Here is a 19,877-nt window from a genome sequence, read left to right as displayed (position 1 = left end):
AAACCAAACTTGACTTGCTTTAGATATTCAGCTTATTTTGACCAACAGAGTGTCAGAGTAAATTATGTCATTGCAAATATGGCCAGTTCCTCAGATTTAGGACTTGCTTTCTTCTGTTCACTTAAGAATGTGCTTGAATGTGAACATATGATAACCCTCGAGAGAAATGAACTTCACTTGCATTTACAGATCAGGAAACTGATCTGTAAGTTATTGTTTGTATTAATGACAGAAAAGAAATTACTAGGAAGAAAATGACAAGAGATGACATGCTGTACTTGGATTTCCCTGTGCTGCCTGGGCAATTAGCTGATGTTGTTGCCTCTTGCTACTTCATCAGCATCCAAAACCCTGCACATGATTTAGGCTGGAAAAGATTTTTGGTGGTCATCTCCTCTAACATCCTGCTCAAAGCGTTCACTGTGCCCTTCCTGGTGAGGGATTATTGCTGAGCTCAATAAAACCCTGCCCTGGGGTTTTCCCCTGTGCTGGCATGAAATATTTCTATATGTTCCTTTTCTGTGTTAAGCACCAAAGGAGATGGCCCATCTACCTTGGTCAAAATTGGTAGACTTTGGTCCCAGACTGATGGTGTGTCATAGAATGTTCCACACTTGTAGCTTTTTCAGTGAGAAATTAGGTGAAGGATGAGATCTTGAGGACTCAAAAGATAAATTTAAACTACTTCTGTGCATGTGCAGAGAATATATTTGCTATGGGCAGACATGCCTTGATAACCAGGTCAGTTATTAAAATAATATTTGTTAAGAGTATTTTTATGTCTCTGTGTACATAGAGAAATATACATATAAACACATATACTTGAAGTGAAAAAATTATTTGTCCAAATATGAGGGAGGAACCAAAGTATAGTGCAGTGTACGGTATTTACCTTTCAAATTTTTTTCTTTTTCCTATGGTATTTACATGTTTTAGTTATTTTTTCTGCAGATAATGAACACTTACGTGTAAAAGTTGAATCCAGTTGACAAATTGCAGGCAACTTGGGGTACTAGATCAGTAGGATTCCTTATCTAAATTGTTTGCTCGTTAGATTCCTTTTGTAGCACTGAATAATTTGGATAAATGACCTTTCAAATGGTAATTCAATTTCTGTAACAACTGTTGGGTGATGGTACATAAAAAGTAATAAAAGCCTTTAGCAGTGCCCTTTTCTGGAGCTTGTCACAGTCTCTACCTCTGATGGTGAGTGACACTTATTACCCAAGCCATATTTTCTTAAAAGCTGTGTCTTTGCTGAAATTGTGTGCAAAAATATGCATTCTCGTTTAAAGTTAATTGTGTAGTGGTAAAGTCAAACGGTGTTTTGGTTTTGTTAATAATAGAATGTTTTATGGGCAACTCATTTCTCTCAAATTGTATTCTCAGAAACTAAGGCCACCATTAGAAATTTACCTTCTTAATTTTTATATATTGGGAAATAAGTTAATTTGTAAACAATTTAACTTTGCTGTCATAAGAGAAGTTAATTCTAGGTTATTTACATGACAGCTACACAAGTTGTGTTGCTGTGTGTATGTTGACTAAAGCTTGTGTGGGACCAAAATCACCTCTACCAATACTTGGATTTTTGATGATCTAGGAATTTGAGACTTGGCCTTTGAAATGCAAATATTGTGGAATATAGACGCATAAAAATGAAGAGTAAATACTAAATTATAGATGAAGTTACTTTTCCTGATTCTGACTGGTACAGCCAGGAGAATTCAAAGTCTAACCTTTAAAGTCATCTAGTCATACCTCTGCCTTGCAAAAGAAAAGAAAAAACATTTAAAGAACAGGAATCACCCAAGAAGCCAAATCTTCCGATATGTTATCCTTATTGTTTGAACTGTGGAGGTTTTTTTCTTACTAAAAGAGAAATTGTATTTGAGTAAAATCTTGTAAACTCTCATATGGACAGATTTTTAGAGCCATAAAACTAATTTGCTGAAAAATTATGAAAAATACTTTTCATATGAACTCCTTTCTCTTGGGACAGGAGTGATACCCTGAGAACTAATTCTTTATTTTTATTACTCATCAGTCTCTGAGATGGAGATAGATATACATATAGATATATATGATTCTATCTGAAGTTCTCCCATTCTAAAATGCAGGAGTGTTTCTGTGGTTTCAGTAAGTGTTTCTTACCTTGGCTTTATTTGGCTGTCTATAAAATGTCTTGTGATGCCACAGAGAGCATAATATTTGTTAAATATAGTTCATAGGTCAAATACTTGTAATAATTGATACAGACAATGGCATGAAAACAATTTGGGAATACTGGCTGCTTGGCTAGTTGGGACAGCAAAGGTCTTACAGTTTTACAACATGGATTTTACCCCTCATTTGATCACACAAAACATCTTAATTTACTCAGTCTAATGTGCTTATTTGCCTTCTCTCAAGTCCTGTTTTTCTGTTTGGACTCTTCCCAAACATAAGTTCTTCAGACTGGTTAATTATCCCTGTGTTTATGATTGAAAAATACATAGTGCCCTGGAACATACACAGAAACTTTAATGAATAAGGGTCATAGATCTTTACTCAAAACTGGCAGAAATTGTTCAGCTTCTTGCCTTCTGTAACCCCCAATAAACTATTTCAGCTCTCCCAGTAATAAATGGGGTGAAACTCTCATTGTAGCTGGCCTTAGTGGGACTGTCCACAGTTTGACTTTATTGGAAAATTGATTTTGATATGAGTAGGCCACTCCATCCTGAATAAAAATACAAGAAAATCATTATTAAATATATGAGTTTCCTCAAATACCTTTTTCTTCAGTGTCTGAGTCCTGTATGTTTTTCCATTTCTGTGATTTTTTTTTTATTAGAAGCCATTATACTTGCAAAATATTTAATGGGTTTCTGATTGTTGCAAAGGAAATAGTTGTGCTAGATAGGAGAAATCAAAGCCTTTTAGTGCATGAAAGTACTTGGAACAATTACAGATTTATGACTGCAAGACTTAAAGAAATGCAGTTTATCAAAATGAAAGCTCAATACATTTTCTAAATACTGAGGACATTTCAGCAATTTCTTAAATTCAAATATTATTAAGCAAATATGTAAATAAAGATAGTAAGAACTCACCTTTCTTTGGGGGCAGCGTAGTTTTGATGTTGGTAAATAAAGAATGTCATAATTAAAATTACGTGATATTTAATGCTGTTTTAATTTGATGATGTCACAGTCTTGTTTGATTAAAAATACCGTTGCCTTCTGAGCTGTAGTAAAGACTGTTCTGAATTATTATTCAGTAGAGGTCTGTGACAAAGGCTTTAATAATCAACCACTTTTTCAATTTTATTTTGGCTGAGAAGTTGATTCTTTAAGTTGCTTGGGAAACAACTGATTGTACCTGCCTCTGAATGCGGGAAATTGTAACAATTTCCCTAGAAATATCATTGCTGGAAATGGTGTTCTTGGCGTTGGCATTAAAATGTCAGTACACCAACTGTTCAGAAAGCTGCTGAGTTTTGTGATACAAATGTTGCCATCGTTCAAGCATAAGCTAAGTAAGTAAGCCAAAAATGCTCTTTTGAGACCCCATTGGCTTCCAAGCTTCACTAGGAACAGTTAGATAAATGTGACTTCTGGTTTAGTAATTCATGTATTTGTCCTGCTACTCTCTACAAAACTTCTCATTAAAACTTTCAAAATAAATGTTTTTTGTGCAATTCTTAAACCCTTACATAAATATCTACAAGTCTACAATCCAGCATTTACTGGATTTTAACAGTTTTTAAACAAAAATCTGAACATCTGAAATTCCTGAATGTTTTGAAGCAGGTTTGTGCATTTACAAACAGATGGTGTTTTTAGGAGCATGATTTTCCTGCCCAAACTTCTAATGAGTGCAGTCTTGCATGGAAAGTAGGTTTTTTTTGGTGCAATTATTTTTTGGAGGGAAAAAAAGGAAGTGCACTATGGTACTGCTAATGATGTCAAGATTGGGCTCTGTTTTTTAAATAATACTCTCCCTACTCTTGAAAACATAAACCCGTCCCATTAGTGCTTACTGTTTTCTTGTTTGGGACAAAGAGGTGCAGCTAACACCTTGGAGCCCCACAGCAAGTGTATCAGTGATAACAGGCATTTTTGTAACAAGACCGAGAGTAAATGAGGTAAAATTTTTGGATACTTCATCAGATTATCCATCTGGTTTCTGAGGCTTGGGAGTTTGCGTGTTGTGTGTCCCCTGTAAAACAAAATTTCAGGTGCTGCCCTGACTTCCAGGGTGTGAACTCTTTATTGACTTTAGCATTTTTAAAGTACAGTTTTACTCTGGAAGTGAATGCTAGTGATCCAAAGGAATTTGGATCCAAAGGCCACATTTATAAAGCTTTCCAATCAGTTTTGAGGCTTGTGCATAGTAGCTTTGCTTCACAAAGTCTACTTAGAGATCATCTAGTCCCATCCCGCCTTCACCATGGACAGGGACACCTCCCACCAGAGCAGGTTGCTCAAGGCCTTATCCAACCTGGCTTTGCACAATGCCAGGGTTGGGGCATCCACAACTTCCCTGGGCAACCTGTTCCAGTGTCTCACTGTAAACCTAAACTTCTTCTCTTTCAATTTGTGCCCATTACTCCCTGTCCTGTCACTGTGGTTCCTGATGAAGAGTCCCTCTCTGGCTTCCCTGCAGGTCTATTCAGATGCTGGAAGGTTTTTATGAGGTCTCCACACAGTCTTCTCCAGGATGAACAGCCCAAACCTTCACAGCCTGTCATCATAGGGGAGGTGCTCCAGTCCTCTTACCAAATCCATGGTCCTCCTCTGGACTTGCTCCAGCAGTTCCATGCCCTTCTTATGTTAAAGACACTAGAATTGTAAGTGCTACTACAAGAGCAAAGTACAGGGGGAGACCTGCTGGCCACCCTCCTTCAGTTTAGTTGCTTTGTAGGTTACTTTCCTGCCACTGAAATTGTAGTACCATCTTAAGCTTTTTATGTGTTCTCTAGGTGTACTTCTGTAAGAGACATTGAAGCAGAAGCACTGAACAGATAAGAGAATGTAATTTGTGCACTTGTACCTTTTAAACCTAAGTTTTTAGGTGTCACTTTTTGTCTTGCTAGGAGTTAGTGTAGTAACAGTTGCAAATGCAAATCTTCATTCTTTTTTTTTTTTTCTTGAATTCTTATTCCAGTGGTTTTCTTTGAAGATGCACTCATAAATATTCTTTAATAGATGAAAATATCCTTGAAGAGGAAAAGCATTTCTAAAGTGTTGTAAATGTCAAAGCAAGGATGGAGGTAAAAATTATCTCTGAACTTAATATTTCTATCAGAAAATTCCCCAGAGGGAAAGAAGTTTGCAGAGAGCACTGATAATGCATAAATACCTGTGCTGATTCAAGAACTAATCTTTGACATCTGATCACGTTAAGGTTTGTGGAAGGTCGTATTTGTTTTAAGCTACTTTGTTTCTCTTTTTACTAATAAATTCCTGGATGTTTTGAAGGAATTGAAACACTGTTTCCCTGTGAGCTTCTCTTTCTAATCTTGTTTTAGGTCTCTAATCAGTGCACGAACAGAGGTTTTGATCATTCTAATTCCTAATGAAACTTGTATTCAGAAGGCACATCCTTCTGCTTCTTCCATCCAGATGCTGCAGGGGCCTACACAGATCTTCTATGTATAGCAATAGACAGGGGGAGTAGTCTGTTAATTGTGCCCATGTTCTTAAGCACATGGCATTGCTTTACTCTACCAAATGTGTATTCTTTAGTGTTTTATGAAAGTGATCAAGGTAGATTATCAAATTACCAACACATTTTTGGCCGCTACCAAAACCCCAATGCATACATCAGAGAGTAATAGAATGCACCAGGATACGTGTTACCTGTGAACAAAATATTCTGGAAAGCTCAGAGTATTTCTTGTGGAGAGACAGTAAAGTGCTTACATGGTGAGAACTGAAAATCAAGGTTCAGTATGCTGGAGAGCATTCAGGGAAACTGAGGGAAGTCTGCAATGTTGAAGAAGTGCTGGAGTAGGAGATTAAGCTGGTGCTAAGTGGAAAGTTGGTGAGTAGATAGGATGGATCAGATTGTCAGTAAATTTCAGTAGCTCACAGTAAATTTCTGTTGTGATATCTTACAGAGGTAGAAAGTAATATCAAACTCAGATGGAATGATGAATAAAAATGCAATGTGAATTTAAGAACATATGGAATTTATAAAGGGGATTGTTATATCGGAATGAAGTACTTTGTCAGATGTTTCTTGGGAACCTGTTGATACTTGTTTTTACTTACAGTGACCAATAAAATAATACTTTGGTAGGTTATCAGCTTACAGGTTTTTCCTACCGTGTAGCAGCTCTGGGGAAGAGTAACAGGACAGTTAATTAAGGACAGATAGCAAGTCCCTGTGGCTCTACCAAATTGGAATTTTGGAACCCTTCAGCTGTTAAATATTTTATTGTAGTATTTTACTCTGAGTTTAATACTCAGAATGTCTCTTGGGACATTATTTCATTTTCTGGCTTTATATACTTCCCCTGAAATGTGGGAATATTTGCACTATGAGAGACACAAACATAAAAGAGCAAGGTTGAATACTGAAGGCATCTGTTGTTCTCAGTAGGAATAGGATCCTGAGGGAATAGATGATCTAGCTGAGTTGATATAAACTGTGAACTATGACACATTCATTAAAAAGAAATCTCAAATAGGATTCTAGCTTTGAATGCTCTGGAAAAAAAGTCATGGACCTTCAATATTAAGCTAATTATTGAATGAATATTTATCTCTTTGTCTTCTCTTTTGATCAGCTGTTTCTTTTAGCATTGTGTTCCGAGACTTGGCTTAGGAGTCTGTGTCCATTGTGTCTCCAGTTGCCATCTTCTGGCTACTCCTTACTTTTATCACAGGCTGAAATGTAATTTCACAAAGCTTACACATCAGCTTTCTTGCTTAGTTTTCATATTCTCCTCAATTTTGGAAATACACATAAGATTTGTTAAACTACATGCTGAAATAAAATTGTAATTATTGCAGGTTAGAAAAATGAATTTCAAGTAGGAATACTTTAAACAGCATGAGTGTCCTTTCTTCTCCACAGGCTGCATTGAATAAGATAAAACACAATAAGAATTGAGATAAGTGTTTCTTTCAAAGCAATCCTCTCTTTTAATGTTTGATGCACTTCTTATTCTTCTTTGCACCAAATTTTTAAATGCTACAACTAGTCTAGGTTGAAATGAGCACTTCTGTGACTTTATGGCTGTCTCCTAAGACTTGAAATTTCATTTCTGGATTGGTCACAGTTTGTAAATCCTGCTGAGTTTTTTGTTGTTTGCTTCTCCCTACCTCCAGCTTTGATATCTGGAAAGGTAAATTAAAAGTTCTCAGTAATTTTTGCATATCCATTTTATACAATTTCAATAAATGATGTTTTCCCTGAACTTCAGATCTCTTCTTTTGAAGCTGGCATGATTACTTACATAACAAGCTCGGGAAGTAATTCTGGGGTCACTCCTGATATACTGTCGGTTATGATACTCTGCTCCAGTAGCTTGTGACCATACTGTCATGTATTGGGAAACTGTCTCTTCTCTTATATAGTCTTTTGTTTTCTTAATGTGCAACTTTAAGTTAAAACCCTCTTGAAAGAGGTGGAAGGGGGAAGAAAAACTGATGCAGTTGTCTCATACAGCAGAATACAGCCCTATACCATTGATAAAGTATTAATTTTGTTTGCTGCAGATCTCACTGCTTTCATTTCTGCCCACAGAATTCATATCAAAACCTGAATGGGGAGAAGTGCAGAGAAGGATGGTCTCCTCCTGTCTTCCTTCCAATACAGGTCTGGGGCTGAACTTGGAAGTAGTGATGGGCAGGGCTGGGAGAGGGAGAGGTAGGAAGTGCTTTACCTAAATTCATCAGCAAGGATGACATTAATAGCAAATTGGTTTGAACAAGCTACACAAATTGTTTGGATTAAGATGTCCAGGTCATCTTAGTCACAAATGAGAGTGGATATCCCAGGAAGTCCTTTTTCAGCTCTCTGTTTCCAGTTTAACTTTCCTGGATTAAAATGTCAGGATTTCTATCTATGCATCTCACTCCTTCAGTTTCTACTTGTATGTACAAACGGTTGTGAAGCTGGTGGTCTAATAATTGTTTGGATCTTGGGGGAAATAATCCTCTCCAGTTACAGCATAAGCAGAGTTTTTTTTTTTTTTTGTTTGTTTGCTGTTGCTCTTAGGCTGGGGATTTTGTTTGGTTTTTTTCCCCAGAAGCTTCTGCATGAGACATCAGCAAGCATTTTGGTTCTGTGTCTCAGAGCCAGTGACCATGCCAGCAGTGGTTTGTGGTTGTGAGTCAAGATTACAACTGCAAACAAACAGGACTTCAGACCTTCAGAAGCTCATTTGGAGCTAATTGTCTTTTAAACAGCAAATAGCACAGTAAAGACTAATATTTTGTAATCAGAAGTGGAATTGTGTTGTGATGGCACTTAAAACATTTGCCGGAGAAAATGGACATTTCCGAAGCTCTGCTAAGTGCTTGTCCCAGCCATGCTTTTCTCATTGACAGTTCTGTTCTCAGTGTAACCATGAATCTCTGACACTTAGTCCTCGAATTTAGAAAATTTACACATCATCATGTTTCCTGGTTAGTTGGATTTCACTACAGTCTAATATTACTGGATCTTCTCCTGCAAGTAAAGAAAAAAATATCCAAACCACAAACCCCCCTAAAAATTGTCGTGTTTTTTATTCTATAAGCCACTTCTTTACACAGCTCTACTACAACCTTTTTTTAAATTATTATTGATTTTGGCACATCGCTGTACCATTAAACTCTACCACTAAACTTGCCCACTGAGTTATCAAAAAGAAAAAGGAAAAAAAAAAGCAGAAAATATTATTTGGTCTCCTCTTCAAAATGATGGGGCATCTAATCCTTTTAATGCATCTTGTTATTACAATTTTAAAATATGGGAATCTATTTAAAACCCAAAATAGAAGGAAAAATCTGTCTATTGTATGGATAAATGTAGGAAATAAAGGTTTGATGGGACATTCAAATTGCAAGAATGACAATAAAAATTAGTTTTGCCAAGGAGTCTGAGCCATGAAATTTTTGGTAGGCCAAAATTTATTTTCTAGGGTGACTATTGTTTTGTCTCTGAGATTCAGAAAAATGTTGTCTTTTTTTTTTTTTTTAATTTTTGCAGGGGATATCCACTGCAATTTAATTGAAATTTAAAGCATTTTCCTGATATGCACTTTCTGATAGCATAAGTATATTTCTAGGCAAATTATTTCAAGGTTGTTTTTCTTACCAGCCTCACTCACACAGTCCCAGCTGTTTTAAAAATCATCTGTTCTTCAATATGGATCCTGCAATCCTGGGTTTTGTTAGAAGTCTTTGTTGTTAGAATTAGAGTTCTCAGATTCTGCACGTTTACAAGAAGTCATAGTCATGTTTGGCTTTGACCTTCCTCCCCAGCCTTAAGTGCAGAACAGAGGATGTCTTTAGTATGTAGAACAAAATAAAATTGCTAGAAAAACACCAAAGGTTCAATGTTGCTTTCTAAAGGGTCCTTATATTTTTTGCTGGAAAAATGTCTTGGCATTAATGATTTAATTGTTTACACTTTTGTTTTCTGTAACATTTTTGTTACAACTTTTATAATTTCTTTTTAAAAACTCAGTATCTGAATTTTCACCACCAAAATCTTTGTGGTGTTTAAAATGATACCCTTCAAACCCAAGGGAAGTGGCAGGAGGAATTTTTGCACTTGGTTTAAGCTAACAAAAGAAGATCATTAAAATTTGATCACCTTCTTTTTAAATAAAGCACCGCTGGAAAAGGAAAAGAAATTGCTCCTGGCAGACCAGATTTTTTTATTTTATTTTATTTTTGATATCAGATGGTAATAGCTATGCACTAGATTATCTAGTAAAGGAACTGGGAAAGGTAGGTTTTTTTAACTCCTCTTTGGAGAAACAAATGGGGTCTGGACTTGTCCACAGAAGTAAAGTAGTTCTGTGTTGCAACGGATGAGAATGGTTCAGAAAGTTCACGTTCTGGAAAAAAAAAATCAGAACAGGAGGTTCAGGATGAGGCAGAGGAAAAGCCCAGCCCAATAGTTTACCTTTAAGAACTAAGGATTGATACAAAAACTGTCTGTTTTTCCCCATTCACATACCTTAACTACTTCAGTCATAGCAATGTCTTGCATGATTTAAAGTGAATATTGATTTACTTTTTGTCTGTGGGCAAGTATGTGCATTTTGGTGACCTGTATGAACTGTAAGTTCATAATGGGTGAAGTTCTGGGAAATTGTTCTCACACTGCTGAGCAAGTTCAGAAGTTGGCATTGCTCTTAAATGATGACCATGAGACCAACTTTTGTTGAAAAGTCACAGGCAGGAAAGTAAACTGCAAGCAGATTCATACAGTAAGAGAAAGTTTTATGCATGAAATCTTACTATGGACAAGAGAGGGAATATGCTTAACCTGATCCATATGTTTACAAAGCCATGAACTTATTCTTAGCTTATTTAAAATATTAGTAGTGTAAATAAAATTTTAAAAAATTATTGCAGTAATTTCAACAGCTCATATGGATATGAGATATCATAGTGTTACAACTTAATGACTAGAGACATTCAGGAAAAATTTGGCTTGCATATCATCCTCCCCTATATAGTATTGTAATCTTCCCTGAGACTGTAGGACATTTTGAAATAAGCTGTCCTCATATTGATACTATTCTACTTTTATAGAGCAGTCACACAAACCACTCATGGCTTTTTCCCCCTGGTGGTTTTTTACCTTGAAAGATGAAGTATTCCAAAGAAGCCAAAGCAGTATCTACTAAAATAGTGAGGAAATCCTGTGGTTGGTTTCAGATTAATGTTTTGCCTTCAAGAAAAATCAACACGTTAAAACGTCTACTACCCATGCATTTTAATCTTTTATTTTGTTCTTTCATTGGGTGGAAAACCAAAGAGATAAGGTATTAAAATGTGACCTATCTAAGTTATCTCTGAAGACATCATGTGAAGGAGTCTAGATAATGATAAGGTAAAATAATGTAGGATAAAATTAGATTATTAAATCAAAAGGAACTGGAGGTTGAGAGTTACCTAATAGAAAGGATTGAAAACTGTATGACATACCATAAATACTTGAACAAAATTGCTAAGGGCATCTTTGCAATTAAGATGCTTACACCTGACAAGTTAGCTGTATATTGGATATTGTGAGGGATGATTGGGAGTTTTCGTGGGGTTTTTCCCCTCTCCCCTCAGTCTCATTCTTTGGACATAATATAACTGTAATAGCTTTTTTTTTTCCCACTGAAGAGCTTATCTCTTCCATTTTTAATACACTTCCTACAGTAAAGATAGCTGTCCTGTTCTGATGGGAAAAAGTTTGATGTCATAATTTCTGTAATATAAAGCATTTCTGTTTGGTGACTGAAGGTCTATATTGAGGCACAGACCAGATGATATGAACTAGGAGATTTCTGCAGGGCTTAAATAGAAGTAGTATTCATATCCCCCATATAAAGGTAAAAGTTTACCATTGTTCTTCTAGTATACAGATGTTTTCTTATTCTAGTAATATTTCTTCTCACAGTGAGAGATACAAACAGGGGTATTCCTCTGTATCTTTATATTCCTGACTATCGGTGTTGATTATATAATGTCAAATATCAAAATTATTATTCTTTGTACTGATCTGTAGAGTTTGGAGTCTCGTTACTAGCCTTTTACTTATCTTGTTCTAGGCTTCAGAGAAAGATATTTATTTACAGGCAATTGATGAAGTTATTCTTTACTCACCTTGACCATATACAGGTTATTACCATTGTCACTGACTTGTAACTTTATAGTAGCTCAGTTCCTGATCAAACTGCTTCACTCCCTTAGGCCATATACAGGTTATACGGGTTATTGACCATATACAGGTTATTATCATTGTCACTGACTTATAACTTTATAGTAGCTGAGTTCCTAATCACACTGCTTCACTTCTTTAGGCTATAGAACTGAAAAACAGTTTGTGTTTATGCTTAAGGCCTTTATTTGATCACATCTTATGGTGTTGTAGCTAGGACATTGCAATGATTTCATACTCAGTTTCTACAGTTTCCTGAGGTCTCATGCACGTGCTCCCAGCTACCTGCCTTACCACTAAGTAAGTGTTCCCACCTGGGAGCCAAAAATTGTCTTTCACTGATGCCTTGGGGTCACATGTGAGATTGAATTCCCTGGTTGCTCTGTATTCCTGCTTTTAATCTTGAAGATTTACTTTGACTTTGCATCTTTTCATCACTGGTTCCTAGGGGCTGATTTAAAGTGATATGAAAAGGGCAGATGAGGGAGGTTTGCCCAAAGCCACAGGTAGCTGTGGCCATACTTGTCAGAGAAATGGCTCTATGGTTGCAGAAGAATATGTGGTAGAAGGTAGGGAAATAAATGATACCAAATAGATATTGAATAAAGCCTGAAAAATCTACCCACTGTATGTAGTGTGCAACTTCAGGGCCCCAACACAGACTCCGATGTTTCCAGGTGCAGCAGTGCTAAATGGGTGTAATACCCTGTGATTCATATTCCTGATGACCATTTCCTGCTTGAAGCAAACAGTGGGTAGCTTCTTCAGGCTTAATCTGTATCATGAAGCCTAGATGAATTTCCAGTTGCCTGGAAATGATAATAAAACGATTTTTCCAATTTTTTTTCCTATAATGAAAGTAAGAGTGCAGAGCAGAAAAATTAATATGTAGTTTAGAGTGGTAGAGTTTTGAGTGCATATAAACCTTTCTTATTACTCATGAGCAAGGTTCAGCCCAGATTTATCAAACCATAGATATGATCAGATCAATTTTAAGTCTATTTAAAATGCTTTTCCTCTATGTCAGAGTAAAATTTTATATACTTTGTGTGACAGCTCATCAGCTGTATTATGTGGGAAAAAGATCTAGGGGTCCTTATTACAATGACAACTCTTCTGGAAAATCTGGAGTAGACTGGTAACTGGTGATATTCCCTACAGAGCATTACTGAAGGATTCCACAGGAATGCTGATAAAGTGTTTTTCTTCTCAAAATCTGCAGGACCCTGCCAGGAGGGAAAACAGACCCCAGACCTAGCAGTGTGGTAATTTAACTTGCTCTCAACACTGGTACTTCATATTTAATAATTAACAGAATCAAATTTTGGATGAAGGAGAACTGTTGCAAAATTGCTTCAACTAAGATGTAGGCTTTGAAGAAATGTTTGTACTTTGGTATCTCTCTTCTCTCTTTCTCCTCCCTGAGGTAGTAGCTGCAGTATATTCACTCAAATACATTGCAATTCATGCCAGATTAAGGATGTGAAAACTTAAGGATATGTACTTTTCAATCTTAAATTTTTAAGCATTTTAATTAGAGCATCAAGCCATAACTGGCATAAAAGGGGAAAGAAAATGCTTGAAAACTATGGGGAAACCCTTGACTTAGAAGAAGAAATCTGGGTTTTGACCATTTATGGGAAATCCTAGGGGGATATAAATTGCAATGAGTTGCAGCAGATAGTTATTGAAGCTATGAAGTCTACCTTTTTAGAACCATATATATATATATATATACATACACATATTTCAGGTAAGTATATGTACATACATAAGTATATATATGCAGTGAAAACAAGCTTCCTCAGAATATATTTCCTTACTGGCCTAAGCTGTAGTAGTTATTGTACTTACAGAATTCTCATGGCTGATTTGGTGCAATGCTTATTCTATTGTCTTAAGAATGCTGCATACCCATTATTGTCTGGTTTGCAGCTAATTTATGATACTTCTGTCTTTAACAGGTTAATGTAGGTTTTGGGGTCAAAACACAACCGTTACACTGTTTTTATTTTGTATGGACATGATATGGATATGTTTTAGTTATATCAAATCTCAAAGATTTATGGAACTTATAGACTATTACAGCTATGGTTTCTGTAACAGGAAAGATGATTCCTTCTGTTTTTTTTCTGTTCAGATTTCTCTTCCATTAAGTATAGATACAAATATGTGCAAAGTCTGATACAATTAAATGAGTTATAAGAACTTTTCTCTTTTCTCTTGGAGGCAACCTCCAACTTTTCTGTAAATGGAACTAAGATAAGAATCCAAAGCCACCAAAAAAAAAACAAAACCAAAGCAAACCACCTTCATGTACTTGATGTTAGTATGCCTCAATCATTTTTTTTATTTGAGTACGCTCAGAAATAATGTATTTTTAAGTTGAAAGGTATGACCATACATACAAAACAGGATCTGTATTATAAGGAAGATAATATTTTATTGATAACACTGCCCTGCAACTTTGCATACAGGTATTCAATATATATTGAACATTAAAAGTTAGTACTCTGGCTTCTGCAGTGAGAATTTTTCAGTGCATGCACAGAAGTTAATGTGCAACATGAAAACTGCATTATGCCATTTTATATTCCAGCAGGTAAATCCCAGTCTTGTTTATTCTCCAGCACAAAGCACGGGCTGGCTGTAGGAGGTCAGGCTGGGAAGTTGCTCATGTTTGACACTGCAGCTTTTGGGAGTGATGAATATTTAATTAGGCAAGTGTGGACCGTGGGGGAGGTTGAGGCAGCTGTAGCTCCTGGTTGACTGTCTGCAGTATCATCTTAGAGTGTTGTGTGAAAATGAATCCTTGGGGTAAGCTTCAAGGACACTGAGTAGGTAAAAAAAGGCATTCTGAGAGCAGCTAGCTCAGGGGAGGTGGGAATAATAGAGACAAATGGTTTAAGTATTTCTGGTATACTGGTCAAAGATTCTGGTGGGCTAAGCCAACGTGTTTTATTAGTTTACATAAATGTATTAGAAAATTCAGTTTGAACCTATAGAGTCTGGGACTATAACAGCAATGAAAGTAATTTATTTTATGCAGGTATTAGCTATCAGAATAGAGCACATGTATAATTTGTTGATATTATGCAAACAGTGTGAAGTAGCAGTCATTTCTCTGTAGTCCTATTTTAAACACAGCAACAGAGCTGTTTGAAGATATTATTCTTAGCAAGCTTTCAGGAGAAATTAAAGACTAAAAACAATAGGAGGAAGACTCTATTAATTTTCAGTAGCATAGGCCAGGATAAAGATTTCTTACTATTTTGTCTTCCACATTTAAAAACATTGCATGCCGTTTGGATAAGTAAGAGTTGGGCTAATAGGAAGGTTTTAATTCTGCTATGAAGAGTTTAAAAAAATTAAAGAATGTAAATAAATCTGTAATCATAACCAGGGACATTGGCAATCCACTTGCTCTCTGTCCTGGGCTCTGTGGAAGTTATTGTTGCTATAAGACAGAACCAGATCATATCCACATCCCATGTAGACATACATTTTAATATGGAATGCATGGAGCAAGAAACAGTTTTGTGTTCCTTGTTGTCACTATAACATTTAGGACAGACAACAAAGAACAATAACCATTTTAATCTAAGTAAATTTAGCTAGCGTGTTACTGCTAATCAGTTAGGAAGGGAACATATGCCTGCATCTCTGCTTCCCCAGCTCATCTTCTATCATATAACCATCTCTGGTCTGTGTTAATATCCAAGACTAAATTTGAGCAAATGACGTGCAAGAGAATTTTTGTTGCTATTCACTGGCTGTGGCTAAAAGTGGTAGCTGATACTTTCATGGACATCATGAATAATTTGGAATTACTTCTGCGGTTTCCAGTGACTTCTTTGATGAATGACTCTCATCTTGCTGCCTCCGCTTGAATAATGATGGCGAACTTGGGACACCTCAGTGCACAATACTGTCAAGTCAAGAAGCATAAGTCCACAGAAGAGCTATTAAAATAAATACAGTAGGGACTGTGATTTAAGAGAACCCTTACTTTTATGACAGGCAAGGAGCAACTGAAGAGAGATCTGATGATGGTCATCTCCTTGTGGCAGCTGTTTATTATGCTCTATCGTAAACATCTTGCTGTTACCTTGTGCTCTCCCATCTGTTTGTTTCTGCCCATCTGTTATTGCTTGCCATGTGCTTAGGTTGTAAATATCACTGTTGTTTGAAATAAAAAGGTTAATAATCCCTTGATTAAAAAAAAATCCAGTTATTGAATTCAGTATTTGCATTAAGAAAAAAAAAGCTCTTACAAGCCTCAGGAGTCAACATCGAGAAAACTCTCTACAGGTTTTCTGTGCTCCTGGATAACTTCCTGTGGTCACACTTTCTGATGAGGTTGAAGCATTTAATTCAGTTGATTTTTGTTGTAAGATTTCAATTTGCTTTCAGTCAATAGCAAGGGCTAGTTCAGGAGAAAATTCTGTTTAAGTCAGAGGATTGTGTAGAAATGAAAGAGGTTTACAAGGCAAATTGCCTGCAAGAAGCCAATCAGCTTCTGCTCTGTATATGTCACTTCAGCTTCTGCTGGAGATTTTATTCCCAGACTAGCAAATTTATGTTTGGCATGCACTGTCATCCTTATTCTATGGGTTTCTTCTGATCAAATATTTGTAATGGCTTTTATTTTTCTCTCCCTAAACTCTTATATGTTCTTTCGGCATTTGAGTCTTTGCCATTGTTACTTAATATGAGAAGAGCCACATTTAATTTCTTTTGGAATGTTTTAAGAGATGTTTTTTCTATCTTTTTTATTAAATAAAATTGGTATTTAGTAACTTTTTCTCTCTCAAAATATAACTATAATGCTAGCTAATTCACCATTTTATACCAGTCTGTTACAGTGGTCAGTTCTGAGACATGCAATGCTTTTGGGGTTTCTATTTTTTTCTTTTTTGAAAGAAGAGTCATCCACATTATCCCAGCAATGTAAGCAATCTAAAAATCATTGATTTTCTTTAATTATTTTAGAATGTATTTTCATGTTGCTGTTAGTGTATTTCTCTTTTGGTTTTGTTTAGGTTTTTTTTAATAGTGAAATACTGTTCCTACACAGGAAGAAGTAAAGCAATACTGATACATACCTGCCAATAATGACCATCTCTCAACAACAATATTGGTGTAGTTTTTTCTTTCGTAGTGTTAAACTAAAGCTTTATCAGTGTGCACCCTCCTCTAAGGATGGTTAGGTTGCGCTTCAGTTGACAACAGATGGGCCTGGAACATGGACCTGTGATGCTGAGACCCAAATTCAAGTTATAAAAATGCATGTGGAATTTCATCTTTGGACTGAATAGAATTTAATTTCATACATATTTGGTTTTGCATTGCTTTCTTGCCGTGGTGACAAAGATTTTTAAGATTTGTCTTGTAGCTTTGTGTAGAAATCCTCACAGGAAGAAAATATTTTATAATTATCAATTAATTTGTCCTGACTGCACTAGAGTATGCTTTGTACATTCAGGGAAATGTTTACATTTTGCTTTTAAGCTTGACTGCAGCTGTTGACAGTCTTTTACAAAAACTGCATATGTTTCCTTCCTAGTCATTTCATTCTTGCCAAGCACTTCAAAACAAAGTAATTTTGTATTTTATGTTATTCTAGGAGCCCTTGAGCTGGACTTGGTGAAATTATTTGAAAATCTAGTTTACTTTTTCCTTTTACTTTTTCCTTCCATTTTTTTTCCCTAATGCCTGAAAAGAACTTCTTTTATGTATGCATGTGTTTTATTCTTCCTCCATTTTACTTAAATAGTGTTTTTTCTAAGTACCTGGTTCCAAAGTCAGAATTTCTAAGAACTGATGCAGACTCTTCTGGCCATAAGAGGATCTTTTTTCAGAGGGCTTTAGTTCAGCTCTATGGATTATAAATTATTAGGGATGGACCTAGCTTGTCAATATAAAAAGTATTTTTTAACCTCAGTGCAAAGCGACTGGCTCTGTCTGGGGACTTTAGTGTGTCCCGTCAGTTAAAAAAAGATGAAAAAGATATATTACCAATATATAGAAGTTGATATTGTCCAACTGTCCTTCATATTATTTTACTATATTTTTCAAAAGTACCACGGTGGCTATATTACAGTTTTCTATTCTAACTTTCCTGCCCCCTTTTCTCTGATCTGCTCTCTCTTACCTGCTGACCAGGGAAATATTGGGAGATAGATTTAGATCCAATTCTATCAAAATACTGCACTGATTGTTAAAAAAAATATCTTGGTGAAACTAGTCAAAAATCTTTCATGAAATCTTCCTTAGGTAGCAATTACTGTTATTGCTGTATTGAAACATAAAGGCTTAGGAAACAGTGTCAAACAGTTTCAGAACTGGTACAGCTTTATGGGAGGGGTTTTTTGGGTGGAGGAAGAGCAACACATGGTGTTGATGATTCATGCTTATGGCTTTAGAAAACCAATATTTCAATTGTTTAGGCTTCAGTTATTTTCAGTTCCTTATTTTGAAGTAACACTGCCAGTGAAAATTCTATAAAACAATTGGTGATGTCAAAGGATTGAAAAGGCCAAGGACTCCAGCTCAGAACCATTTGCACTGGTCTCTTCAATCCTCTTCTAAAGAATAGACAGGGGCTTGTGCTTTTGGTATCTCTTCCCCTCTACGAGGTATTTAAGGAGTTTTCCTTTTGGAGACCAGAGGATGTCAGAAATTTGTAAGGCACACTGGCATCTCCAGTACCTCAGAATTTGATGGGTTTTGTTGGAGGGATATTGGGTTTGGGGGTTTTGTTGGTTGGTTGGTTGGTTGGTTGGTTGGTTGGTTGGTTGGTTGGTTTGTTTTTAGGTTTTTGTGAGAGGTTTTTTGGGTTTGGGGGTCTTTTTTTGGATGGTTTTCTTTGGTTAAACTGTATTGTGTCTTTTCAGAAAAAAATGTGCCAAGAAATTAGTTCCTGCTTAAGATGAGTAGGAAGTAGCGCAAACATGAAATACTGGAATTTACCCACATCCTTCTCAGACTAATCCCTGTATTGGAGTAACCTGGGGGCTTCTGTGAGCTATTTCATTTTGGTTCTTTCCATTATCTGTGTAGCTTCACTGGAAGCATAAGACAGCATGCTTGTGTTTCAGATAGCAGACACAGAAACTGTGTCATCTAACTGCAACTTTGATAATGCTTTGATGTATTGTGTCTATAATGTATTTATCTCTGCTCACTGCATAATATAGACAATAGCTTGAAGATGTGCATTTGTGTTTATTGTAATCTTTTAAAGGCATTCGCCAAAATGTTTTATGGTCAGTGCTGTCATAAAATTAGATCAGCTGATGATTTTCTTCTGTTAAGCTTTTCCTTAATGGGTTGTCTTTTCTTTTTTTCTTTTTTTAACTGTATTAGGCATTACATATTGCATCACCCTCTAATGCAATAGAGCTGTTCTCTATGAGGGAAGTACTCCAAGGGAAATGAAAACATATTCTTTGGGTTCTGTGGTCATGGATGTAGACTACAGCAGATAATTTTATTAATAAGAAATCCTTCTCAGCAAGTTGGAAACAATGAATTTATAATGGAATAGTAAGGAGTACAGGTAGCTTCCTGATGAGACTTTCTTGGAGACATTCTAACCACAGAATGCTAACTGTGCCAGAGCCCGTTTCCCAGCTGCTGCAGGTCAGGGGGCTGGGAAGCAGGGGCAGCAGCTCCCGCACAGAGGTACCTGCGGGGTTTCTGCTTCCTTCTTCCCGCTGTACAGGTGTGCAGTGCCCTGGCGTTTGCATCACCTTCGAGCAGGCTACGGGGCCCGAGGCCGACGTGCAGAGAGAGTGCAGGTGAGGGAGCCCCGCCCGCGCACGCCTCGGATACACTCCCGCCGGCCAGGCACGGCCAGGACCGGCCCCTCGGCCCGGGCGGGGCTCAGCTCTGCCCTCGGCCGGGCTCTGCCCTCGGCCGGGCTCGCCTCCGCCCAGCACCGCGGGAAGGGAGCGGTGCCGTGCCCCGGCCGGCTGCCACCTGCCCGCCCGCTCCTCGCGGGAGGG

At 36.8% G+C, this 19,877-nt stretch overlaps 1 protein-coding gene across 1 annotated transcript in view; it reads left to right on the top strand.

Moving 5' to 3' along the window:
- Positions 1–19,877, top strand: part of KCNIP4 (potassium voltage-gated channel interacting protein 4) — a 344,665-nt gene that overhangs the window by 41,076 nt on the left and 283,712 nt on the right. The window lies entirely within an intron of this gene.

This window comes from Geospiza fortis, unplaced genomic scaffold (assembly GCF_000277835.1).
Source record: "Geospiza fortis unplaced genomic scaffold, GeoFor_1.0 scaffold40, whole genome shotgun sequence".
NCBI lineage: Eukaryota > Metazoa > Chordata > Aves > Passeriformes > Thraupidae > Geospiza > Geospiza fortis.
Note: the sequence above shows the minus strand (reverse complement) of the source record. Positions and strands in the feature narration are given on the sequence as shown.